The sequence below is a fragment of the Scyliorhinus torazame genome, chromosome 11, assembly GCF_047496885.1.
Source record: "Scyliorhinus torazame isolate Kashiwa2021f chromosome 11, sScyTor2.1, whole genome shotgun sequence".
Classification (NCBI taxonomy): domain Eukaryota; kingdom Metazoa; phylum Chordata; class Chondrichthyes; order Carcharhiniformes; family Scyliorhinidae; genus Scyliorhinus; species Scyliorhinus torazame.
Window position 1 is genome coordinate 57,812,692 of NC_092717.1, and position 26,923 is coordinate 57,839,614.

A 26,923-nucleotide genomic window follows, 5' to 3' on the forward strand; every position below is an offset into this window, starting at 1 on the left:
AGAGAGCGACAGAGTTCACGTTTCGAGTGCATATGACTCTTTTTCAGAACGTATTGAGTGTTCCGTTACGACAAAGGATTCCATCAACTATAGTTAGATTAACTTTAATTTTGTAAGTAGTGCTAGGTTTGATAAGGAATTTAGTTAAAATGTGTTGTGTTTAAGAACTGCATATATTACCATTTAATTAAGAAGCCGATCTTAGAACATTGGTAAGCATTGACAGAAGTAGCTTGAACCAATAGGCGTTCATTTTAATCTCCGGCAAGTATATACAGCATGCAAATTAATCCCGACTCAGCAGGGGGAGAGTGGCCCAAAATAGAAAGATAGAAGCTGCTCTTTCATAGGCAGTTAATTATTCCTTTGAGAAAATGCCACTTCCTGGCCCCCTCTACTTCATACAGCTGCTTAATTGCTGATGAACTGATGTGAAAACGTGGACATCTTTCATGTTATTCCTACTCTGAGCTCTATTCTTTACACGGCCTGTCACGAAAAGAACACCTGCTCTTTAATATTACCAATTGGACCTTTTCAAAAACATGATTCTGTCTGAACACCCACGCAATATTTGTCATCTGTTTTTAACAGGAGAATATCAACTATCTTTCTTTCCCAGCATATCTTGACTAGCGAGTGAGAGTGGGAGACACCATTAGGTGTCATTTTCTGAAGTTTATTTGACTAACTATATAAGTTCTGTCAGCAGCTATGTGCAAAATGGAGCAACATGAATGGGGAGAGAAATGGACTTGGGTTCAGGGGATTGCCATTATTCACCATTGTGCCCAGATGACGAAAAGGGATAAAAAGTCAATTTTGATCACGTCACAGATAATGGAAAGCCCATCAAATGAACACGGGCTCAACACCTCAAAGACAAGCAATCTGTTGTTACCTGGTTACCAGACCTTAAAAGCAAAATGATTGATTTGTCAATGAACTCCCAGGGCCCTGATGTAGAAATAAAGTTGTTTTTTTGATGCCTTGCACAAAATTAGATTGGTAGCCCTTGACATTTTTGAGACTTTAATAGGTTAAGTGATGGCAGCCGCACTGACGTGCTGGTCTCTTTTGACATATTTCTTGAGATTGTGAACGGGATAGATGACTTCCTCAGCGGAGACAAATATCAGTGACAATAATTTGACATCTACCTTCTATTTGCAACAACATGATCAATTCATGCTTGCCTCCATTTTGTTTCTCATAAGTTCCATCAAAAGGGAATCTGGGGATCAGCCTGTCTGAATTTTGAACGATCTGAAAGACATGCAATAACCATACCACTGTCAGCAAACATGTAGAATTGTTCAATAATGCAAAGCAACATAGGAACAGGAGGAGGCCATTCAGCCCCTTGAGCCTGTTCTGCCATTCAATCCGATCATGACTGATCTGCGACCTAACTCCATATACCTGCCTTTGGCCCATATCTCTTAATATCTTTGCTAAACAAAAATGTATCTCTCTCAGGTTTAAAATTAAAAACCGTTCTAGTTTCAATTACCATTTGTGGAAGAGAGTTCCAAACCTCTACCACTCTCAGTGTGGAGAAATGCTTCTTAACTTCTCTCCAGGACAGTCCGGCCCTAACTTGTAGACTATGCCCCCTAGTTCTAAAATCTCCAACCAGTGGAAACAGTTTATCTTTATCTTCCCTGTCTTTTCCTGACAATATCTTGAAGACTTTGATCAGATCACTCCCTTGGGCTGGTTCTCCAATCCTGTGGCTATGTCCGCAGGATCTGTCTGGTCATACGACCAGAAAGTCGACGCTGCCCCGCACCGGACCTCCGCCCGGTGGGGGGATAGCAGCCACGCCACGTAAATTCCCCAGCTTTACCTGCGGGTACGGATGCAGAATGGCCGGGTCCGTGGCTGCGCCTGCGCACGGCGGTGGCCTGCGGCGGCCACGCTGTACAACATGGTGGCGGCCGCATGCGAACCCGGCCTGCCAAAACCTGCCCCCCGTATCAGCCTCGTCACCAGCCGACCACCCCCCACCAGTCCCTCCAGCCTACGCTGAAGCCCCCCCTGCCAGCGGAACAGCCCCCCCCCCCCGACTGTGGTGGCGCTGGACACAGTCCGCGAGGTCCCTGAAAGTTGTGAGGACATGTGTCCCACGCCTTCGGGGATTCGGCCCATCGGGGGTGGAGCATCCGGGGAGGGCCTCAGGTGACGTCCTGAGGCTGTCCTGACAGTGTGTGGTGTACTCCTCGAATATGCCGTTTTTGAGGGGATGGAGCATCGGGAAAAGGGTGCCGCCCTCAATTCCAGCATAAAAATGGATTCTCTGGCCGATTGCCGAACGCAATTTCAGTGTCGGCAATCGGTGAATCCAGCCCCTTAACTTTCTAAATTCCAGAAAATACAGGCCTAATTTGTATAATCTCTCCTCATAACCTAATCCCAAATGTCCAGAAAGCAGTCTTGTAAACCTATGTTGCACTCCCTCCAAGGTCAAAATATCCTTCCTAAGCAGAATTTTGTAAAGCTGCAGCATATCCTCTGCGTCCCTATATTCCCGTCCTCTAGATATAAAAGCTTGCATTCCATTAGCCTTCTTGATTACTTTCTGATATGCCATCAATGAACACACGACGAGTGGTGAACGTAACTGAGGCTTTAATACACTGAACAGAAATCCTCCTGGCCTCTGATCCCGAACTGAAGGAGAGGCGGAGACCAGCCACCTTTATACATGAGCCCGAGGGGAGGAGCCACAGGCGGAGTCAGCAGGGACAAGCCCAGGCATGTAACAATACAATACAATGCAATACAGTGGTTTACCACATTCACCCCCTATTAAAGAAAGAGTCCAGCGGGGGTGAAGTGGACTTAAAGATCAAGTCTGTCAGGGGCCTTGACCTTCCGCCGTGATCGCCTCAGTCCCAGCTGTGGTGTGGGCACCAGTGTCGAGACCTGCGGGTCCAGGAGCGTATTGTCCTCTTCTTCACCCAGTTGTTGAGTCGGTGGAGGGGGGGGGGGGGGGGGCGGGGGCGGTGTATGGGCGGGGGTGGTGGTGATGGTCGCCGGTGGGCCTGCGGGTGCCAATTCTTGAGGTAAGTGGGTAGAGGTGCAGGAAGACGGTGTAGGGTCGGGGGTGGTGGTGATGGTCGCTGGGGAACCTGCAGGTGCCAAATCCCAATGGCTTGGGCTTCCTTTTCGACGGAGGAGTGTCGAATATCGGAGGCATGGAGGGTACAAGAGAAGAAAGCCACGGGCCTGCCCGCCTGGTTGAGGGTAGCGGCCAGCGCAAAGTCCGACGCATTGCTCTCCACCTGGAATGGAATGGACTCGTCCACAGCGTGCAATATCTGCCTTGATGCAGTTTGTGGTAGTCACCTCTGTTGTATATAGTGCATTGCATGTGTGAGATGTAATACGGTAAGGCTCCTACAGGTACGGGGGTAGATCCCTGCCTGCTGGCTCCGCCCAGTAGGCGGAGTATAAATGTGTGTGCTCACCGAGCTGCAGCCATTTCGGCAGCAGCTGTAGGAGGCCACACATCTCTGCGTAATACAGCCTCGATTACTCTCCACTCTCGTCTCGTCGTAATTGATTGTGCATCAATTTATTACGCACAGATTTTACAGCGATGGACCTTCGCATCAAGCCAGATCACCTGCAGCTGCACCCTCAAGCAGACAATGCCACGTCGGCCTTCAACCACTGGCTAGCTTGCTTTGAAGCCTACATCGGACCAGCCACAGAACCACCCTCAGAGGCACAGAAACTACAGATCCTGTACACACAGTTGAGCTCCGATATTTTTCCTCTTATCCGGGACGAGCCCAACTACACTGAGGCCATGGCGCTTCTGAAAGAGAGCTACACACGGCCAAGCAACACACTCTACGCCAGGCACCTCCTGTCCACGCAGCACCAACTCACCGGTTGGAAGATTTCTGGCGTGCGCTGCACGCCCTGGCGAGGAACTGCGTTTGCCAGGCAGTTTCGGCCGTTCAGCATTTCGAACTCTTAATCAGGGACGCTTTTGTTACGGGCTGTTATTGAAAATATGGAAAGATGTGTCATTTGAAACATGGAAGTCTGGCAATATCTGGTCTGAGAGAAACATGAGAGGATACAGGGAAAGACCCCACAAAGAGTTAACAGCAGCTGCAAAGAGCAGGATTGTAAAATGCAGATAGCCTTGTTCATCAGGCTTAGCAAACAAGACAGACAGGATTTTGAATGAAGCCAAAAACAATGGCTCACACCTTCATTGAAAGTAACTATCTTAGTAAGCATCTGGAAAGGAAAGGATGAGGTTCAGTTGAATTAGGTGATAATTCTAGGTGTGAAACTTTGCTAATACCAGGTAAATTAAAGAAAACTGGAGACTATCAGTCTACGAGAAACATAATTCAAAGCCAAAATCAAAGTCAAAATTATGAGCAGAGGACTCAATTGGAAAATAAAACTATAGAAATGACAGGAATTAAAAGTAACACCTCTTGAAGCCAAAGCATTTTTGAATATCACAAAGGAACTTTGAACATCATAAAGAACACAATGTAATCAGATCTATGTTGTATTAGAATGTTTAGATCAAAGATACTTTTTACAATCAAAGAAAATAAGAGTTACTTTGCAATAAAGTCATAAAAACCTAATACCTGTTAGAAAGAGAATATAAACATAGAGACCAGACCAGAACCAGAACTCAGAAAGAGAAGCAAAGAAGGAACAAGCAGCTCAGAGTCAGATTACAGTCAGCTCGGCCATGGGAAAGATAAGGCATAGCAGCTGAGCTAAAATAGCTAAGGAAGACTAGAATTTAAAGAGTAGGCAGAGTCAGCTCAGAGATAGCTCTCACAGCTCGGTACATGGGAAAGATAGGACACAGCAACCGAGCTCATCAGCGAATACATCTAAAGAAGACCAGATTTTAAAAAGAAGATTGATTGTCAAGTTGGGCCTGAAGGTCCCTTCAACCAACCAGAAGGATCCAGAAGCAAGATCTTTGCACCTTTCTGTAAAGAAAGTAATTGCAGCTTTTAAAAGAAAAAATATAATAATAAAATAACTTAATTTAACCTGAAATAGTGGTTATTCCAACGTCTACTTTACTTACTTAGCAATGCGGGACCCAGGATCAATGCTACTAAGTGGTAAGTAGATGGAATCTTCTGTGAAGATATGGGTTATACTGGGGATAACTTGAAAATATAGTTTGACCTGAATAGCACCCACTGAAGCCTGCAATCCCTGTTCACCATTTAGAATGTCGGCACTTTTTGGTATAGGGGGACTTCTAAGAATAGTGGTGAGTTTTCAACAACAGGGCGTACATCCGCCAGCGCCTCTTAGAAGGGGGTACGCTCGACCTCGCGGCGATCAAGAAACTCGCGACCTCGCTAACGGTCGCCTCCCGTAATGTGCAAGCGTATGCCCCCGACCGCACGGCGACTCCCTCCTGGACATCATGGACCCCACCAGCGACCGTCCCCAGCCAACCCCAAGCCTGCGCCGCGCGGCAGCCAGCCAACCCCGGGGGGGCCCCAAGTGCTACTTCTGCGGGCAGAAAAAACACCCCCGCGAGCGCTGCCCGGCATGGAGTGCACTCTGCAAGGCCTGCGGGAAGAAAGGACATTTTGCTGCAGTGTGCCAGGCCCGGTCCTTCGCCACTGTAACCAGCCCCATTGTTCCTGCACCCCCCATGTGTGACCCGTGGGCGCCGCCATTTTCGTCCCCGCAACCCACGTGTGGCCCGTGGGCGCCGCCATCTTCCCCTCATCAGTCCTCGTGCGGCCTATGGGCGCCGCCATCTTCCCCCCATCCGACCTCGTGTGGCCCGTGGGCGCCGCAATCTTTAACAGCACCATCTTCGGCGCCATTTTGGACAGCGCCTCAGGACCCATGCTCGTCGGGCTCCTCATCGGGCCACTCATCGCCCGCAACCGCCGCTGACCAGCCCGGGGCCCACTAACACCAGCCGCAGCTCGCCTCCATCATGCTCGACCAGTCCCGGCCATACAACCTCGCAACCGCGACAACGATGGTGAAAGTCGATGGCCACAAGACACCTTGCCTTCTCGACTCCGGGAGCACGGAGAGCTTCATCCACCCCGATATGATAAGGTGCTGCTCCCTCATGGTACACCCCGCTAACCAAAGCATCTCCCTGGCCTCCGGATCCCACTCCGTGGACATCCGGGGTTACTGCGCCGCCACCCTGACCGTCCAGAGCGTAGAGTTCAACAACTTCCGGCTTTACGTCCTCCCCAACCTCTGCGCTGCATTGCTACTCGGCCTGGAGTTCTAGTGCAACATCCAAAGTCTGACCCTGAAATTCGGCGGGCCCCTATCACCCTTTACTGTATGCGCCTCATGACCCTTAAGGTCGACCCACCTTCCCTGTTTGCGAACCTCACCCCGGATTGCAAACCCGTTGCCACCAGGAGCAGACGGTACAGTGCCCAGGACAGGACCTTCATCAAGTCTGAGGTCCAGCGGATACTGCAGGAAAGCATTATCGAGGCCAGCAACAGGCCCTGGAGAGCCCAAGTGGTAGTTGGAAAAACTGGGGAGAAACACAGGATGATCATTGACTACAGTCAGACCATCAATCGGTACATGCAGCTCGACGCGTACCCCCTCCCATGCATATCTGATATGGTCAATCAGATTGCACAGTACCGGGTCTTTTCTCCAGTGGACCTAAAATCTGCCTACCACCAGCTCCCCATCCGCAAGGCGGACCGCCAATATACGTCGTACGAAGCTGACGGCCGCCTTTACCACTTCCTTAGGGTTCCCTTCGCCGTCACTGTCATAATATCCACTCATGTATATAATGAGATGCAGACAGGCAGTGATTGACACACAGGATGACCAGTAAGCATACAACACAGCGCAGCCAATCACCAGACAGGACACGACTACTAAAAAGCCAGAGGGCACTAGGTTTCCCGCTCTCTCGGGACCCAGCCACTGAGACAGTCAGAGTCCACGAGCCAACAAGTGCAAACACCATGCGGTAGCTAGTAAGTCTGGTCAGGCTACTACAAGATCTCCAGTCAGTTCAGTATGGTGTCGACCCACAGCTGAATATGTATATCAGTTCTATCGTTGAATAAAACAATGTTGGATCTTCCAGTGTTAGACGTCTGTTTCTAGCTTCCCTGCATCGAGTGCAGTCCACATCGAACCTACCTGCCTAACACATCATGGTAACAGAGTGATACTGATCTTGACGGACCTACCTCGAGTGAATCAGCATTGACCAGCAAGCAGCCATCCGGTGAAATGGAAAACATCCAGCCTCCTCCGCAGCTCCGCATCTCCGGCAACCTCGGCGCCAATTGGAAAATCTTCAAGCAAAAGTTCCTCTTGTACATCGAGCCCTCCGACCTCGAATCAGCATCGGATGCCAGGAAGATCGCGCTATTTCTCCCCACCGCGGGGGATCACGCCATCCACATCTACAACTCCCTTACGTTCGCTGACGGCGAAGACAAAACTAAATTCAAAACAGTCCTGCTGAAGTTTGACAGCCACTGTGACATTGAGGTGGATGAGAGCTTTGAATGGTACGTATTCCAGCAAAGGCTTCAGGGTAAGGATGAACCTTTTCAGTCCTTTGTGACCCATCTCCGCATCCCAGCGCAGTCATGTAACTATGACTCGACGGCTGATTCCATGATCCGGGATCAGATCGTTTTCGGGGTCCACTCCGACTCCCTTCGGCACCAGATCCTGAAAGTCAAACAGTTGACCCTCTCTGTCGCTATCGAGACGTGCGTTGTCCATGAGCATGCTAACAATCGTTACTCCCACATCAGGGCGGCAGAAACTGCAAAGCTGGCCTCCCACGAGGCGGAACGGGTGCAGGCCATTGCACAAATGCAGGGCCTGAGCATCGAGGAGTGTGGCCGTTTCACGTGCTTTTCCCAGGTCCCTGCGCATGCGCGCCACAACTGAGCGGACGACGAGCCCGACAACCCGACTGCGCAGGTTCTTACGTTGACCGATCGCACAGCGCATGCGCGATGGCACAAGGAACGCGCTGACGTCGGCGTCATGACGTGTCCAAATTGTGGCTCCGCCCATTTAAAGCGGCAATGTCCGGCAAAAGGACGTCGGTGTCTACAGTGTGGCAAGCTTGGCCACTACGCAGCCCTTTGCAGATCTGCTCCACCGCTCAGCAGCCAGCAATCCCAGCTGCAGCGCAGAAGTGTCCGCCCAATACAACAAGGCATGCCAGATTCCGATCCCGACAGCCCAACATACCCTGATGCTGAGTGCCTCAAGTCCCCATACCGGGTGGGCATCATAACTACACATGCGCTGCTTTCCACCACAGCGGCGAAACGCCTCTCGATCCTCAGTGTGGATCCCGACGACGAGTGGTGTGCTGTCCTCACAGTTAACAAGGCTCGCATCCGATTTAAACTGGACACCAGCGCATCAGCGAACCTCATCTCAATATCCGACCTCGACACTATCCGCGACAGACCAAGCATTCTTCCACTGGCCTGCCAGCTCCTTGACTACAATTGCAACGCCATTGCTGCCAGTGGCTCGTGTCAACTAGGTGTATCCAATAAGGCGATCAAGGCGACGCAGCGGTTTGAAATTGTCGGACCTGACAGGGCGTCCCTGCTCGGTGCTCGAGCCTGCAAGCTCCTGAACCTGGTTCAGCGAGTCCACACCATGTCATCATCACCGGCGACGGCCTCGCCTGATGGAAACTTGCAAGCCGACATAGATGACATTATCATGCAGTACCACAGCGTATTCGATGGGGTGGGCATGCCCCCATACCGATATAAAATCCTGCTCAAGCCAAACGCCACCCCTGTAATTCATGCACTACGCCGGGTGCCGGCACCCCTCAAGGATCGTCTGAAGAAGCAATTACAGGACCTCCAAGACCAGGGCATCATATCGAAGGTCACAGAGCCAACAGACTGGGTCAGCTCCATGGTCTACGTAAAGAAGCCGTCAGGGGAGCTTCGCATTTGCATTGACCCTAAGGATCTAAACTGCAACATCATGCGGGAGAATTACCCAATACCAAAACGTGAAGAGTTGACCAGTGAGATGGCTTACGCCAAATTCTTTACTAAGCTGGACGCCACCAAGGGTTTTTGGCAAAAAGAGCTGGACGCATCCAGTCGCAAGCTGTGCACGTTCAACACCCTGTTTGGTCATTACTGTTACAACCGGATGCCTTTTGGGATCATATCTGCCTCCGAAGTATTTCACCGCATCAAGGAGCAGATGATGGAGGGCATCGAGGGGGTACGAGTATACGTTGACGACGTAATTATCTGGTCCACAAAGCCCCAGGAACACAATCGCTCGCCTCAAGAAGGTATTCCAGAGAATTCATGAACATGGTCTCCAGCTCAACAGGGCCAAGCGCTCATTTGGTCAATCGGATATTAAGTTCCTGGGTGACCACATCTCGCAGCAGGGTGTGCGGCCAGATGCCGATAAGGTCTCGGCGATCAATGCCATGAAGACCCCGGAGGACAAGAAGGCAGTCCTCCGCTTCCTCGGGATGGTCAACTTCCTCGGGAAATTCATTCCCAATATAGCATCCCACACCACGGCCCTCCGCCATCTCGTCAAAAAGTCGACGGAATTCCAGTGGCTGCCCACACATGAAGAGGAATGGAGTGAGCTGAAAGCAAAGCTCACCACAGCCCCGGTTCTAGCGTTCTTCGACCCAACAAAGGAAACCAAGATACTGACTGATGCAGGCCAGGACGGCATTAGGGCGGTGCTCCTTCAGCGAGATGACTCCTTGTCCTGGGCTCCAGTGGCGTATGCCTGCAGGGCCATGATGCCCACTGAACAACGGTATGCTCAGATTGAGAAGGAGTGTCTGGGCCTCCTGACAGCGATAGTCAATTTTCACGACTACGTTTACGGCCTGCCAAAATTCACGGTAGAAACAGACCACAGGCCTCTAGTCCATATAATCCAGAAGGATTTAAATGACATGACACCTTGGTTACAAAGAATACTTCTTTAGCTACGCCGCTACGACCTCGAACTTGTCTACACGCCAGGCAAGAGCTGATCGTTGCAGAATTCCCTATCCAGGTCCATTACCACACCGTGTGAACCAAGTGACTTCATCTGCCACATAGAAGCGCAAGGGCACCAACCATCCGGCCTCTGACGAAGGGGTAGTCTAAATTCATGAGGAGACGGCCAAGGATCCTCTGCTGCAGCGTGTGATGCAGCACCTTACCAATGGCTGGCAGAAGGAACAATGTTCCCAGTTCTATAACGTAAAAGACGACCTGACGGTGGTGGAGGGAATCCTTCTGAAACTCGACAGGATCGTAATTCCTCAGAGCATGCGGGCTATGGTGCTAGGCCAACTCCATGAGGGTCACCTTGGGGTCGAGAAATGCCGAACCAGAGCTCAGGAGGCGGTCTATTGGCCGGGCATCAGCCAGGACATTGCCAACACAGTCCTCATCTGCCCTACTTGTCAGGAGTTTCAACCAGCTCAATCCAAGGAAACGCTGCAACAGCACGAGATTGTGACCTCTCCGTGGTCCAAAGTAGGTGTAGACCTTTTCCACGCCAAGGGGCGTGACTACGTACTCCTGGTCGACTACTTCTCCAGTTACCCAGAAGTAGTGAAACTGTCCGACCTCACGTCGAAGGCGGTAATCAAAGCCTGCAAAGAAACGTTCACCAGGCATGGGATTCCGCACACGGTAATGAGCGACAACGGTCCATGCTTTTACAGCCAGGAATGGTCTGATTTTGCACAGTCCTACAACTTCTGTCACGTAACCTCCAGTCCCCACTACCCGCAGTCAAACGGGAAGGCCGAGAAAGGGGTCTATATTGTAAAGCGGTTGCTGTGCAAAGCTGCAGACGCAGGCTCCGACTTCAACCTGGCGATGCTGGCGTACAGGGCAACCCCACTGTCCACTGGGTTGTCTCCAGCGCAGATGCTCATGAATCGCACTGTGAGGACCACAGTTCCAGCCATCCATGTTCCAAACCTTGACCACCTCACGGTCTTACAGAAAATGCAGCAGTCACGGGCCCAACAAAAGGCCACATACGATGCTCATGCCACAGATCGACCCGAGCTGGCCCCAACTGATAATGTTCGCGTACAGTTGCCTGAGGGCGGCTGGTCAGCCACAGCTGTTGTGATCAAACAAGTGGCTCCAAGATCGTTCCTTTTCCTTTCGTTCACCTTAGTAGCTTCCAGACCCAGTACGATAAAGCCTCCCAATATACACAGTGCGCAGTCCTGGTAAGAGAAGAAACAGAACACCAGGTCGCCCAGCTAACTAGTCAATGCGCAGATTTAAAAGCAGCTTTGAGAGCGCTCCACTAAGGAACAGAGGCAGAGTACCGTTGACCATGGCAAATGGCGACAGAAGATAGAAAAGTTACAGTCGCTACTCTCAGTACAAAATGGCTTCAGGTGCACTTCGGGCAGGATTTAGATGAGGAAGATGCCCCCGATTGGCAAGAATTAAATGAAAGTGCCCAAAGATACGTAGAGGACATGGGAAATCAAAATCGAGACCCCCATGCCCCAAAACGAAAAGCACCCGCGTGACCGACTGCACAGGCAGCACACCCCCACTCACAATTTGACCCCCATGAATCCGATTACCACACAATGCAAGTCATCGGATCAGGAGGAGCCTGATATCGTTTTCACCACCCCACTATCCATAACCCAATTAAAAGAAGCTTGCACGAAAATTAGTCCATTCCAGCCCATCACAGACCTGCCAGCTTCTTTGAGGAGGTGCGCCAACAAAACGTTATGTACGGCCTAGACGAGAGAGAGCAAGTAAAGCTAATAGTTATGAGCCTCAGCCAGTCCGTAAGATCTGCTTTGCCCAAACTCCAAAATGTAGCAGGAGGAACCCTGCAGGAAATGAAAACAGCCATATTAGATGCCATCGGGTATAACATAGAACATAGAAAAATACAGCACAGAACAGGCCCTTCGGCCCACGATGTTGTGCCGGACCTTTGTCCTAGATTAATCAGAGATTATCATTGAATTTACAGTGCAGAAGGAGGCCATTCGGCCCATCGAGTCTGCACCGGCTCCTGGAAAGAGCACCCTACCCAAAGTCAACACCTCCACCCAACACTCAGGGCAATTTTGGACACTAAGGGCAATTTATCATAGCCAATCCACCTAACCTGCACATCTTTGGACTGTGGGAGGAAACCGGAGCACCCGGAGGAAACCCACGCAGACACGGGGAGGATGTGCAGACTCCGCACAGACAGTGACCCAAGCCGGAATCAAACCTGGGACCCTGGAGCTGTGAAGCAATTGTGCTATCCACAATGCTACCGTGAATGAACGCTAGCACATCAGAGGCCTTCTTCACAGCTCTATCCACTTGAACGGCAACTTTCAAAGATGTATGAACATAGACCCCAAGATCTCTCTGCTCCTCCACATTGCCAAGAACTCTACCGTTAACTCTGTATTCCGCATTCATATTTCTCCTTCCAAAATGGACAACCTCACACTTTTCAGGGTTAAACTCCATCTGCCACTTCTCAGCCCAGCTCTGCATCCTATCTATGTCTCTTTGCAGCCGACAACAGCCCTCCTCACTATCCACAACTCCACCAATCTTCGTATCGTCTGTAAATTTACTGACCCACCCTTCAACTCCCTCATCCAAGTCATTAATGAAAATCACAAACAGCAGAGGACCCAGAACTGATCCCTGCGGTACACCACTGGTAACTGGGATCCAGACTGAATATTTGCCATCCACCACCACTCTCTGACTTCTATCGGTGAGCCAGTTCATTATCCAACTGGCCAAATTTCCCACTATCCCATGCCTCCTTACTTTCTGCAGAAGCCTACCATGGGGAACCTTATCAAATGCCTTACTAAAATCCATGTACACTACATCCATTGCTTTACCTTCATCCACATGCTTGGTCACCTCCTCAAAGAATTCAATAAGACTTGTAAGGCAAGACCTACCCCTCACAAATCCGTGCTGACTATCCCTAATCAAGCAGTGTCTTTCCAGATGCTCAGAAATCCTATCCTTCAGTACCCTTTCCATTACTTTGCCTACCACCGAAGTAAGACTAACAGGCCTGTAATTCCCAGGGTTATCCCTATTCCCTTTTTTGAACAGGGGTACGACATTCGCCACTCTCCAATCCCCTGGTACCACCCCTGTTGACAGTGAGGACGAAAAGATCATTGCCAACGCCTCTGCAATTTCATCTCTTGCTTCCCATAGAATCCTTGGATATATCCCGTCAGGCCCGGGGGACTTGTCTATCCACAAGTTTTTCAAAATGCCCAACACATCTTCCTTCCTACAAGTATTTCCTCGAGCTTACCAGTCTGTTTCACACTGTCCTCTCCAACAATATCGCCCCTCTCATTTGTAAATACAGAAGAAAAGTACTCGTTCAAGACCTCTCCTATCTCTTCAGACTCAATACACAATCTCCCGATACTGTCCTTGAACGGACCTACCCTCGCTCTAGTCATTCTCATTTTTCTCACATATGTGTAAAAGGCCTTGGGGTTTTCCTTGATCCTACCCGCCAAAGATTGTTCATGCCCTCTCTTAGCTCTCCTAATCCCTTTCTTCAGTTCCCTCCTGGCTATCTTGTATCCCTCCAACGCCTTGTCTGAACCTTGTTTCCTCAGCCTTACATAAGTCTCCTTCTTCCTCTTAACAAGACATTCAACCTCTCTTGTCAACCATGGTTCCCTCACTCGACCATCTCTTCCCTACCTGACAGGGACATACATATCAAGGACACGTAGTACCTGTTCCTTGAACAAGTTCCACATTTCACTTGTGTCCTTCCCTGACAGCCTATGTTCCCAACTTATGCACTTCAATTCTTGTCTGACAACATCGTATTTACCCTTCCCCCAATTGTAAACCTTGCCCTGTTGCACGCACCTATCCCTCTCCATTACTAAAGTGAAAGTCACAGAATTGTGGTCACTATCTCCAAAATGCTCCCCCACTAACAAATCTATCACTTGCCCTGGTTCATTACCAAGTACTAAATCCAATATTGCCCCTCCTCTGGTCGGACAATCTACATACTGTGTTAGAAAAGCTTCCGGGACAAACACCACCCCATCCAAACTATTTGATCTAAAGAGTTTCCACTCAACGTTTGGGAAGTTAGAGTCACCCCTGACGACTACCCTGTGACTTCTGCACCTTTCCAAAATCTGTTTTCCAATCTGTTCCTCCACATCTCTGCTACTATTGGGGGGCCTATAGAAAACTCCTAACAAGGTGACTGCTCCTTTCCTATTTCTGACTTCAACCCATACTACCTCAGTAGGCTGATACTCCTCGAACTGCCTTTCTGCAGCTGTTATACTATCTCTAATTAACAATGCCACCGCCCCCCCCCCCCAACCTCTTTTACCACCCTCCCTAATCTTATTGAAACATCTATAACCAGGGACCTCCAACAATCATTTTTGCCCCTCTTCTATCCAAGTTTCCGTGATGGCCACCACATCGTAGTCCCAAGTACCGATCCATGCCTTAAGTTTACCCACCTTATTCCTGATGCTTCTTGCATTGAAGTATGCACACTTCAACCCATCTCCGTGCCTGCAAGTACTCTCCTTTGTCAGTGTTCCCTTCCCCACTGCCTCATTACACGCTTTGGCGTCCTGAATATCGGCTACCTTAGTTGCTGGACTACAAATCCGGTTCCCATTCCCCTGCCAAATTAGTTTAAACCCTCCTGAAGAGTACTAGAAAACCTCCCTCCCAGGATATTGGTGCCCCTCTGGTTCAGATGCAACCCGTCCTGCTTGTACAGGTCCCACCTTCCCCAGAATGCGCTCCAATTATCCAAATACCTGAAGCCCTCCCTCCTACACCATTCCTGCAGCCACGTGTTCAGCTGCACTCTCTCCCTATTCCTAGCCTCGCTATCACGTGGCACCGGCAACAAACCAGAGATGACAACTCTGTCTGTCCTGGCTTTTAACTTCCAGCCTAACTCCCTAAACTCGTTTATTACCTCCACACCCCTTTACCTACCTACGTCGTTGGTACCAATGTGCACCATGACTTCTGGCTGCTCCCCCTCCCCCTTAAGGATCCTGAAGACACTATCCGAGACATCCCTGGCCCTGGCATCCAGGAGGCAACATACCTTCCGGGAGTCTCGCTCGCGACCACAGAATCTCCTATCTATTCCCCTAACCATTGAATCTCCTACAACTATTGCTTTTCTATTCTCCCCCCTTCCCTTCTGAGCCCCAGAGCCATACTCAGTGCCAGAGACCTGGCCGCTAGGGCCTCCCCCCAGTAGGTCATCCCCCCCAACAGCATCCAAAACGGTATACTTGTTTTGAAGGGGAACGGCCATGAGGGATCCCTGCACTGTCTGCCTGTTTGGTTTTTTCCCCCTGACTGTAACCCAGCTATTCTTGTCCTGTACCTTGGGTGTGGTTACCTCCCTGTAACTCTTCTCTATCACCCCCTCTGCGTCCTGGATGATCCGAAGTTCATCCAGCTTCAGCTCCAGTTCCCTAACACGGTCTTCGAGGAGCTGGAGTTGGGTGCACTTCCCGCAGGTATAGTCAGCGGGGACACCAGTGGTATCCCTCACCACCCACATCCTACAGGAGGATCATGCAACTGGCCTAGCCTCCATCCCCTCTTACCTTGCAGAATATAGCTGCCCTGTGGACCAACTGGATCTCCGTCCTCCGACTCTGCTCCCAGTCAGCTGCACTCTCTGTAAACTCCTGGCTCTCTTCTCACTCTTTGCGGAAATGTAGGAAACAAAATGAAAGGAGCACCTTACTCCCTCCTCACCTAACTCCCTCAGTCACCAAACTCTCACTTTAGCACTCAAATGCACCAAATTCAGCACTCCCTCAGTCACCAAACTCTCACTATAGCACTCAAATGCACCAAATTCAGCACTCCCTCAGTCACCAAACTCTCACTATCGCACTCAAATGCACCAAATTCAGCACTCAGTGCAAACAAAGTCTGCACTGTAGGGGATCACTTTTATACTGAATCTAGCCTCTGAAAACTGGCCTAATCCAATTAACTAATTAACAAGCTCCAGCTGCAAGTGCCTACAAGTAGAAACTTTGTTTAAAGCTGATTGAAAATTCACCTTCTTCTAAACCAAACAGCAACTTTTAAGTTAATTAACTAAATAAAAGAAAGACTAGACTTTAGATAAAAATGAAGCCTTATACTCCCTCGGTCACCAAACTCTCACTATAGCACTCAAATGCACCAAATTCAGCACTCAGTGCACTCATAACAAAGGAGATCCAGTCAAGGATTTAAATCACTGCAGGCAAAAAAAGGGAGAACATCCGACCGCATTTGCTGGTCGTCTATGGATTCATTTCATGGCAGTCTACGGACAATTGAACCGCGCACACCTAAATGAGGAGGACACCACTAAATGGTCCCGCACCTTAGTCTCGCATGCCACAGAAGCAGGTCAAAAGGCTTGTGTAAACTACGACCCCGCAGACCACACACACAATGAAGTTTGGGTATTGAAACGACTTTCTAGAGCATGGGAACAAACCCTACACCGACAGACAGATCAGGACGATATAGGAGCAAACATGCATCCAGTTAGGACTAGTCAGGGACCCGCATGGATAAACGAGGGTAGAGGAGAAGTCCAATATCCCAGGGAACCATACCCAAGGGAGTAATACACCAGAGAGCCTGCTCCACCATACGTGCCCCGGGGGTCATGTTACAACTGTGGGCAGTCAGGACACTTCGCCCGAGATTGCAGGAGACCCCCACCACCAGCTAGACTAGCCCCCAGATATGAAAGAGAACACCACCACAGCAGCTACAAGGTCCCAGCTGCCCCATGCAAATTGTGGGCGTTTACTCGCCACTTCTCATGGCAGGGACACCTCAGCAAGGCCACTTCATTTTTGTTTCACTCCTCCTTCCTCTCTCCTTCGGTCACACAACTCCATTTGCTAGTTACACCCCAGGCCAAATGTGATCGCGACTAACAAATATATAAAACTGGCCTCCCTAAATTCGGCTGGTTAAGATAAGCCTCAACCTCCCATTGTTGTGATTTAGGAAAAGACTGCGCGAGGAAATTATCATGCCACTCCCCGCCGATCACAAGCTGTGAGAATCTCTGCACTTAAAAATCGATATTTCTTGTCTTTCAAAACATTATTTCAAAAAAAAAAAATGAGTGAGTCACACATGGTGACAATCATAACGGATAATTGGAGTAAGGAGAGAAATACAAATAAAACGAGATATTAACCGAAGATAATAACAGATATTATGCTTGCAACCCCAGAAATACACGGAAGACGGAAGACAGAAGACAGGATGAAGCAGGGACTGCTGACATGCGTTTTGATCATCGTGGACTTCTGCAACTGTGCACGCAATGGACTATTTTAATGGACACCACACCAGGCCCGAACACTACCACACAACATGACACCCCTAGCCCTGACACCACACACAAAGACAGACACCGAAACCCCCACTTGGTGTGAAAACATTGCCAAATGGTACCCCCTTTCATACATAGTAGAGGCCCTTCTAGTAATTGCAATAATCTGCAGTGTCATTCAGACATTCCGACTCTGCAAATGGCGAGCAAAAGGCACCCGCTCCCCAATATAAACAGTCCGAGCCCCCTTCTTCGGAATTCAACAAAACTGAACAAATGTATTAACTGTTGCTAAGAATTAAAACCATGTACCTTTTGTGAGGGCCACGAAGAATCCAGCACGAGTTTTAAGGATACAAAGAATTAACATTTATTTACAATAACATATTGTAGCGCACAAAGACTCCGTGAGACGAATAGAGTGAAGTCGATGAGGCTTTATTAAGCGTGTCTGTTCCCCCGCAGCTCGATAGTAGAATGGCCTGCGGGGGAGGACTCCGGCTTCTAATACTCCACCTTCAGGGCGAAGCTAGAGGTCAACGGCCAACCAGGACCCGGGATCTGTCAGCCAATGACATTAGGGCTTCCAGTCCCACATGACCCCCAATACATGCTACCACATTCACCCCTTGTCAAAAATGAACCCGGCGGGGTGATGCTTCGTATGGTGGTAAGGGTTTACAGGGCTGGTCCTGGGAGGAAAAAAAACATTCACATGGCAATAGAGTATTGTACAATTTTGTCCTGTTTCAACTATTTACAGAGGGTATAGGGAGAAAAGCAAAATGTTCTTGTGAAAAGTCCATATTTTGATTTAGATCGACGCCACGAGTCGGTCGGGCGGTCTGGTCGTCCGTGTCGATCGCCTCGGCCCCGGTGGTGGTGGTGGTGCTTGTACCGGTGTTGTCGTCTCCGGGAGCCTTATGGTTTCAGCTTGGGCTTTATTCTTGGTCGGGCCTGAGGGGAGGGGAACCGATCCTCCTGGGAAGGGGGCGGTCGCGGGGTGCGGCGGTGGCAGGAAGGGTGAATGGTGTCGGGGGGGTGTGTGTGTTGCCGGCGGGCGCCAGATCCCGCAGGGAGACCGTGTCCTGTCGGCCGTCGGGGTACTCCACGTAAGCGTACTGCGGGTTCGCGTGGAGGAGGTGAACCCTTTCGACCAACGGGACCGCCTTATGTGCCCGCACATGCTTTCGGAGCAAGATGGGTCCTGGGGCCGCCAGCCAGGTCGGCAGCGACGTTCCAGAGGAAGACAAGGAGACGCTCATGAGGCGTTTGATTAGTGCTCGTACATAATAACGACCGGATGGAGTGGAGAGCGTCCGGGAGGACCTCCTGCCACCGTGAAACTGGGAGGTCCCTGGACCGTAGGGCCAGTAGGACGGTCTTCCAGACCGTGCCGTTCTCCCTCTCTACTTGCCCGTTCCCCCGGGGGTTGTAGCTGGTCGTCCTGCTTGAGGCTATGCCCTTACTGAGCAGGAACTGGCGCAGCTCGTCACTCATGAAAGAGGAACCCCTGTCGCTGTGGACGTATGCGGGGCAACCGAACAGTGTGAAGATGGTGTTCAGGGCTTTAATGACTGTGGCCGCGGTCATGTCAGAGCAGGGAATGGCGAATGGGAAGCGGGAGTATTCGTCCACCACATTAAGAAAATATGTGTTGCGGTCGGTGGAGGGGAGGGGCCCTTTGAAATCGAGACTAAGGCGTTCAAAGGGGCGGGAAGCCTTAAACAGGTGCGCACCATCCGGCCTGAAAAAATGCGGTTTGCATTCCGCGCAGATGTGGCAGTCCCTTATGACTGTACGGACCTCCTCTAAAGAGTATGGGAGATTGCGGGACTTGATGAAGTGGAAAAACCGAGTGACCCCCGGGTGGCAGAGGTCCTCGTGGAGGGTTTGGAGGCGGTTAATTTGTGCGTTGGCACATGTGCCGCGGGATAGGGCATCGGACGGCTCGTTCAGCTTTCCGGGACTATACAAAATCTCGTAGTTGAAGGTGGAGAGCTCGATCCTCCACCTTAAGATCTTGTCGTTTTTGATTTTGCCCCGCAGTGCATTATCGAACATGAAGGCTACCGACCGTTGGTCAGTGAGGAGAGTGAATCTCCTGCCGGCCAGGTAATGCCTCCAATGTCGCATAGCTTCCACTATGGCTTGGGCTTCCTTTTCCACTGAGGAGTGGCGGATTTCTGAGGCGTGGAGGGTCCGGGAGAAAAAAGCCACGGGTCTGCCCGCTTGGTTAAGGGTGGCCGCTAGAGCTACGTCGGAGGCGTCGCTCTCGACCTGGAAGGGGAGGGACTCGTCGATGGCGCGCATCGTGGCCTTTGCGATATCCGCTTTGATGCGGCTGAAGGCCTGGCAAGCCTCTGTTCACAGAGGGAAGGTCGTGGTCTGTATTAGGGGGCGGGCCTTGTCTGCGTACTGGGGGACCCACTGGGCGTAGTATGAAAAGAACCCCAGGCAGCGTTTCAGGGCTTTTGGGCAGTGCGGGAGGGGGAATTCCATGAGGGCGCGCATACGTTCGGGGTCGGGGCCTATTATCCCATTGCGCACTACGTAGCCCAGAATGGCTAGCCGATTGGTGCTAAAAACGCACTTGTCCTCGTTGTACGTGAGGTTCAAGGCTTTGGCGGTCTGGAGGAATTTTTGGAGGTTGGCGTCGTGGTCCTGCTGGTCGTGGCCACAGATGGTTACATTGTCGAGAAACGGGAACGTGGCCCGCAACCCATGTTGATCAACCATTCGGTCCATCTCCCGTTGGAAGACCGAGACCCCGTTTGTGACGCCAAATGGGACCCTTAGGAAATGGTATAATCGCCCGTCTGCCTCGAAGGCTGTGTACTTGCGGTCACTTGGGCGGATGGGGAGCTGATGGTAGGCGGACTTGAGGTCCACGGTGGAGAAGACTTTATATTGGGCAATCCGATTGACCATGTCGGATATGCGGGGGAGAGGGTACGCGTCTAGTTGTGTGTACCTATTGATGGTCTGGCTATAGTCTATGACCATCCTTTGTTTCTCCCCTGTCTTCACTACTACCACCTGCGCTCTCCAGGGACTATTGCTGGCCTGGATTATGCCCTCCTTTAGTAGCCGCTGGACTTCGGAGCGAATGAAGGTCCGGTCCTGGGCGCTGTACCGTCTGCTCCTAGTGGCGACGGGTTTGCAATCCGGGGTGAGGTTCGCAAACAAGGACGGGGGTTGCACCTTGAGGGTTGCGAGGCCGCAGATAGTGAGTGGGCGTATTGGGCCGCCGAATTTGAACGTAAGGCTCTGTAGATTGCATTGGAAATCTAATCCCAGTAAGGTGGGGGCGCAGAGTTCGGGAAGGACGTTTAGTTTGTAGTTTTTGAACTCCCTCCCCTGCACCGTTAGGATAACTATGCAGAATCCTTGGATCTGTACGGAGTGGGATCCTGCAGCTAGGGAACTCTTTTGTGCGCTGGGGTAGGTGGTCAAGGAACAGCGTCTTACCGTGTCGGGGTGGATAAAGCTCTCCGTGCTCCCGGAGTCGACTAGGCATGGTGTCTCGTGGCCGTTTATTAGCACCGTTGTCGTCGTCGTCTGGAGTGTCCGGGGCCGAGCTTGATCGAGCGTAATTGAAGCGAGACGTGGTTGTAGTAGTGGAGTGGGGTCCGTTGTTGCCGTTATCCGTGACCAGCACCTCGGGGAGGCCATGTGTACTAAAAGACAAACGCATCTTTTCAATTGTTGCGCAGGACGTTGTGCCCAGCATCTTATGCACCTCTAGCCATTTAGACTGGGCGTCGATTAATAAAAGCAACATGGATCCTTGAAAAGGGCCGGTGAAATCCGCAGACAAGCGTGCCCAAGGTCGCTTGGCCATTCCCAGTAATGTAGGGGCGTGGCCGGCGGAAGTTTCTGATGCTCCTGACAAATGGAGCTGTTTTGGGCCACCTTCTCAATGTCGGTGTCGAGGCCTGGCCACCAAACATGACTCCGGGCCAACATTTTCATTTTGGTCACATCTGGATGCCCATTGAGCAAGTCTCTTAGTATCAGCTCCTGTCCTTTTTCCGGGACAATCACACACGCCCCCACAAGAGGATGCCGTCTTCCACGCTGAATTCTGACAGCTTGGAGGAAAATGCCCACAACTCGCCTGGGAGCTGTCTATGCTGCCCACCATACAGGACTATGTGCCGAACCTTTGACAGGATTGGCTCCGTCTGGGTCCTCGCACGGATCTGTGATGCCGTGACAGGCAAGGTGTCCATAAAATTTAGGGTTGCAACCACCTCACCGGTCGTGGGGGTCGACATGGGGCAGGTCAATAAAGGCAATCGGCTCAGTGCGTCGGCACTTGCTATCTGCGTTCCTGGTTTGTGCTCCAGAGAATACTCGTATGCAGCAAGCAACAAAGCCCAGCGCTGGATCCGTGCGGAAGCAATGGGCGGTATTGGCTTATCCTCTCTGAAAAGTCCCAGCAGAGGCTTATGATCAGTCACGATAGTGAAGTGGCGGCCATACACTGCAGTCAATGTGCGGGAGGCGAAAGCTATCGGCCGTTCGGCCCCGTTCTCCATCTTGTGGGACAGGACGGCCCCAATACCATACGGGGATGCATCACATGTGACGAACAAAGGCTTTCCAGGATCATAGTGGGTTACTAACCCAGACGACGACAATTGTTGTTTTACCCGCCGGAAAGCGGTTTCTTGCGGCTGACCCCAAACCCAGGTGTGATTTTTCTTTAGCAGAAGATGCAATGGGGCCAACGTAATTGCCAGATTGGGGAGGAACTTCCTGTAATAGTTTACGAGGCCGAGAAAAGAACGAAGATGCGAAGTGTCAGTCCAGGCGGGGGCCTGTTGAATCGCGCGCACCTTCTCTGCGACGGGGTGCAAACCTTCGCGGTCCACCCGATAACCCAGGTCGACTACTTCCTTCGCCTGAAAGACGCACTTTGTGCAACGTAAACGGACTCCAGCCTCTGAAAAGCGTCTAAGGACAGCCTCCAGATTTTCCAAATGTTCCTGCTCCGACGTCCCTGTGATCAAAATGTCATCTAAGTAGACAGCGACACGTGGTAAACCTCTCAAAATGCCCTCCAGAACGCGATGAAAAATAGTGCAGGCAGAGGATACTCCAAAGGGCAAACGTGTATATTTATACATGCCCCGGTGTGTATTAATCGTTACATATGGTCGGGAGGCAGGGTCCAGCTCCAACTGTATGTAGGTAGGTGGGACTCATATCTAATTTTGTGAACGAGAGTCCACCTGCAAGCTTTGCGTAGAGATCCTCTATGCGAGGCATTGGATATCAGTCGAGTCGGGAAGCCGTATTCACTGTCAGTTTATAGTCGCCACACAAGCAAACAAGCACAGGTACAATTGGTGCTGCCCAGTCAGCGAAACAGACGGGCCTGATAATACCCAAAATTTCCAAACGAGTGAGCTCCCCTTCTACCTTCTCGAGCAAGGCGTAAGGCACTGGGCGCGCCCGGAAATAGCGCGGCGTGGCTCCTGGTTCGACTTGGATACGGGCTATTTTCCCCAAACCGGGCTGGAATACATCTGGGTATCGTCCTAGCACCACAGTCAACCCTCCAGAAACTGTTTGGAGGATGTGCTGCCACTGCAAGCGCAAATGGCGCAACCAGTCCCGACCCAACAGGCTGGGCCCATGGCCGCGCACCACGATAAGTGGGAAACGCCCCTCCTGGCGTCCATAAACAACAGAGGTCATCGTAGTTCCTGCAATGTCCAATGGTTCCCCCGTGTAGGTGGCCAACCTGGCCTGTGTGTCGGTTAATGTAAGGGTCTGTATACCCTGCTTGATGCGGTCGAATGTCATCTGGGCGATCACGGAGACCGCTGCACCAGTGCCAACTCCATCTCAAGCGGGTGACCATTGACCCGTACTGTCACCTTAATGGGAGCCACACGGGGAGCTACCACACAATGCAGCTGCAGGCAGTTGTCCTCTGTCTCCACCTCCTCAGGAGTAGTCGCCGCAGGTTCATCCACATGGAAGGTACGGCCCCTGGGCTGGTCCCAGTTTTGGTCGGAACGACGGCACCTCTGGCAGCCCCAGGGCCGGCGTCCACGAACGGGGTCGGCGCCTACAAGTCTGACACGGACATGGCTCCTCATCCATCGGTTATGGAGAAGGCTCCCTGCGGGGAGGAATGTCCGACGGCCACTGGCATCGATCCGGACGTCGTCTCAAGGTTCCGCTTTCGGATGGATGGGGTTGCGCCCCAAGGCATGCACGTCCATTCCCTGTATCTCCTGCACTCCTCGTTCTGTGCTCTCTCGGGACAATACTATTTGAATGGCCTGTTGAAAAGTCAATGTTGGCTGAGCTAACAACTTTCTCTGGGTGGCTGCATTGTTAATACCGCAAACCAAACGGTCACGTAACATTTCTGACAAGGTCTCACCATAGTTACAGTACTCCGCAATCCTGCGTAGCCTGGACAGAAAGTCGGCAAGGGATTCTCCTGGGGTCCTCTCAGCGGTATTAAACCGGTAATGTTGGACTATCGTGGATGGGGTTGGGTTAAAATGCTGCCCCACTAAATTCACAAGTTCATCAAACGTTTTGGTGACCGGCGCAGCTGGGTACGTAAGGCTCCTAATCACCCCAAACGTATGCGGGCCGCAGGCGGTGAGCAATATGACCACCTGGCTCTCGTTTTCGGTGATATTGTTTGCCCGGAAATAGTAACGCATCACTTGTGCGTACTGGTTCCAGCTTTCCAGCGCAGCATCAAAAACATCCAAACGTCCGTACAGAGGCATGGTATAATAGAAAACAACTTCCAACCTGTATCCACAAAAATCCAGGGAGGTGGCTTCAGCAGTGTAGACAGCTATTCACTTTAACCCTCGTCACCAGTTTTGTAAGGGCCACGAAGAATCCAGCATGAGTTTCAAGGATACAAAGAAATAACATTTATTTATAATAACATATGTACACACAACAGCAGCAACCTCGCTTGCTGCTTACTCCTTCCTGCTGGTTCCAAACTGGCCAGCTTTATTGAGACAGGGAGTCTGCTAATGATTTATCCGCCCCCCTCATTGGGGAAGCTCATACTCCCACAGGATTGTGGGATTGTCATTAGTCCCCAGCCAATGGTAAGCAGGCAGGTTATAACAGTACCTTTGTAAATGTTACCAGAATTAAGTAGAAATGTGATGCTGCTGTTTTAAAATTTTTGTACTGTACTTAAGTTCTTTTTGATATTTGCCAGCAGCATGAGAGTAGCTTAGATAGTGTTAGTTAGTAATCAACAGTACGGATAAGTTAAATGATTAATAGTGAAATGTTTTATAGTGACCCGTTAGAGAATAATTAATGTATGATGTGTTAATAAATATCAGGTAAATGCACCAAAACATAGCAGAGGATCGAGTAGAACCTGGCCTTGACCAAGGGTGACCGGTACACCAAGGATGGATAGGGATCAATAGTGTGAACTACCACGATTCACGTTCAGGATCAAGAGGATGGGATGTAGCCATCTAAGATGGCCACCTGCAAAGGACAATGGGAATTATGGCCAACCCAGGACTCAGACAGACACAGAGCTTATGTGTATCTGAAACACAGGTAGCGAGAGCTGATCGAAATCCCCGCTCGTTTGCATTCTTAATAGCCTGTTTCCCAGGACAATAGGACTCTAATCAAGAAACCGATACAGCCACAGACGGATCGGCGCCACTCCCTTTACTCAGAGAGCCCAACTGCCAAGGTCAATGACCGCTAAGGACCCGCCCAGCCTCCAAGGCACCCGCCCCTTTATTGGCCGACATCAACGGCAGTGGTCAGAGCCCAGTCGGACTATGGGGTCCAAGGTGAAGGAACGCTCCAAAGAACGCAAAATCCCAGAGGGATAAAACAGGACACAGCCATGTGTTCTGTCTCTTTTGGATCCGGCCTGTGCCAGCAAACTGTAGCAAGAACAGCCAGTCAAGTTCAAGACAAACGATCGCTACCTGACGGCTGAGCCCAGCAGAGACAGAGCCAGCTTCTTCGAACCAGCCAAGTGAACTCCAGATAAAGGCCTTATCCATTTGCAAAGTGCCGGTCGCCCTGAAGTTAAGTATAGGTTATTGGAGCTGATAGGTGTAGCTTAACTCGTAGTAGATATTGTGTTTGCATGTCGAGGTAAATACACAATCTTTTAAACTAACTGACTGGTTGTGTGGTCATTTGATCGATATGAGGAAAGGCCTGTGGTTCATCACAGAGGGCAGTCTCCATTATCAGAGAGAGCAGAATAACGTACCACAGGGACAGCAGCACCGGTATCCCAGAGAGCAGACTTCCGTACCACAGAGAGCAGACTCCCGTACCACAGAGAGCAGACTCCCGTATCACAGAGAGCAGACTCCCGTATCACAGAGAGCAGATACCAGTACCACAGAGAGCAGGCTCCCGTATCACAGAGAGCAGAATCCTTTACCACAGAGAGCAGTCTCCCGTATCACAGAGAGCAGACTCCCGTATCACAGAGAGCAGAATCCCGTATCACAGAGAGCAGACTCCCGTATCACAGAGAGCAGACTCCCGTATCACAGAGAGCAGACTCCCGTATCACAGAGAGCAGACTGCTTTACCAGAGAGAGCAGACTGCCGTACCACAGAGAGCAGACACCCGTGTCACAGAGAGCAGACTCCCGTATCACAGAGAGCAGACTCCCGTATCACAGAGAGCAGACACCCGTATCACAGAGAGCAGACTCCCGTATCACAGAGAGCAGACTCCCGTACCAGAGAGAGCAGACTCCCGTATCACAGAGAGCAGACTCCCGTATCACAGAGAGCAGACTCCCGTATCACAGCGAGCAGACTCCCGTATCACAGCGAGCAGACTCCCGTATCACAGCGAGCAGACTCCCGTATCACAGAGAGCAGACTCCCGTATCACAGAGAGCAGACTCCCATATCACAGAGAGCAGATACCAGTACCACAGAGAGCAGGCTCCCGTATCACAGAGAGCAGAATCCTTTACCACAGAGAGCAGTCTCCCGTATCACAGAGAGCAGACTCCCGTATCACAGAGAGCAGAATCCCGTATCACAGAGAGCAGACTCCCGTATCACAGAGAGCAGACTCCCGTATCACAGAGAGCAGACTCCCGTATCACAGAGAGCAGACTGCTTTACCAGAGAGAGCAGACTGCCGTACCACAGAGAGCAGACTCCCGTGTCACAGAGAGCAGACTCCCGTATCACAGAGAGCAGACTCCCGTATCACAGAGAGCAGACACCCGTATCACAGAGAGCAGACTCCCGTATCACAGAGAGCAGACTCCCGTACCAGAGAGAGCAGACTCCCGTATCACAGAGAGCAGACTCCCGTATCACAGAGAGCAGACTCCCGTATCACAGCGAGCAGACTCCCGTATCACAGCGAGCAGACTCCCGTATCACAGCGAGCAGACTCCCGTATCACAGCGAGCAGACTCCAGTATCACAGAGAGCAGACTCCCGTATCACAGAGAGCAGACTCCCGTATCACAGAGAG

At 50.9% G+C, this 26,923-nt stretch overlaps 1 long non-coding RNA gene across 5 annotated transcripts in view; it reads right to left on the bottom strand.

Moving 5' to 3' along the window:
• Positions 1 to 1,015: 1,015 nt before the first annotated feature.
• Positions 1,016 to 26,923, bottom strand: part of LOC140385992 (uncharacterized) — a 67,020-nt gene continuing 41,112 nt past the window's right edge. For 3 of the 5 annotated variants that reach the window (XR_011933514.1, XR_011933513.1, XR_011933510.1), the window contains exon 2: positions 1,016 to 1,266. This is a non-coding gene — a long non-coding RNA (uncharacterized lncRNA). Of the gene's footprint in view, positions 1,267 to 11,738; positions 11,833 to 26,034; positions 26,055 to 26,923 lie in introns of those variants that run through there. The other 2 variants (XR_011933512.1, XR_011933511.1) reach the window with 2 other exon arrangements.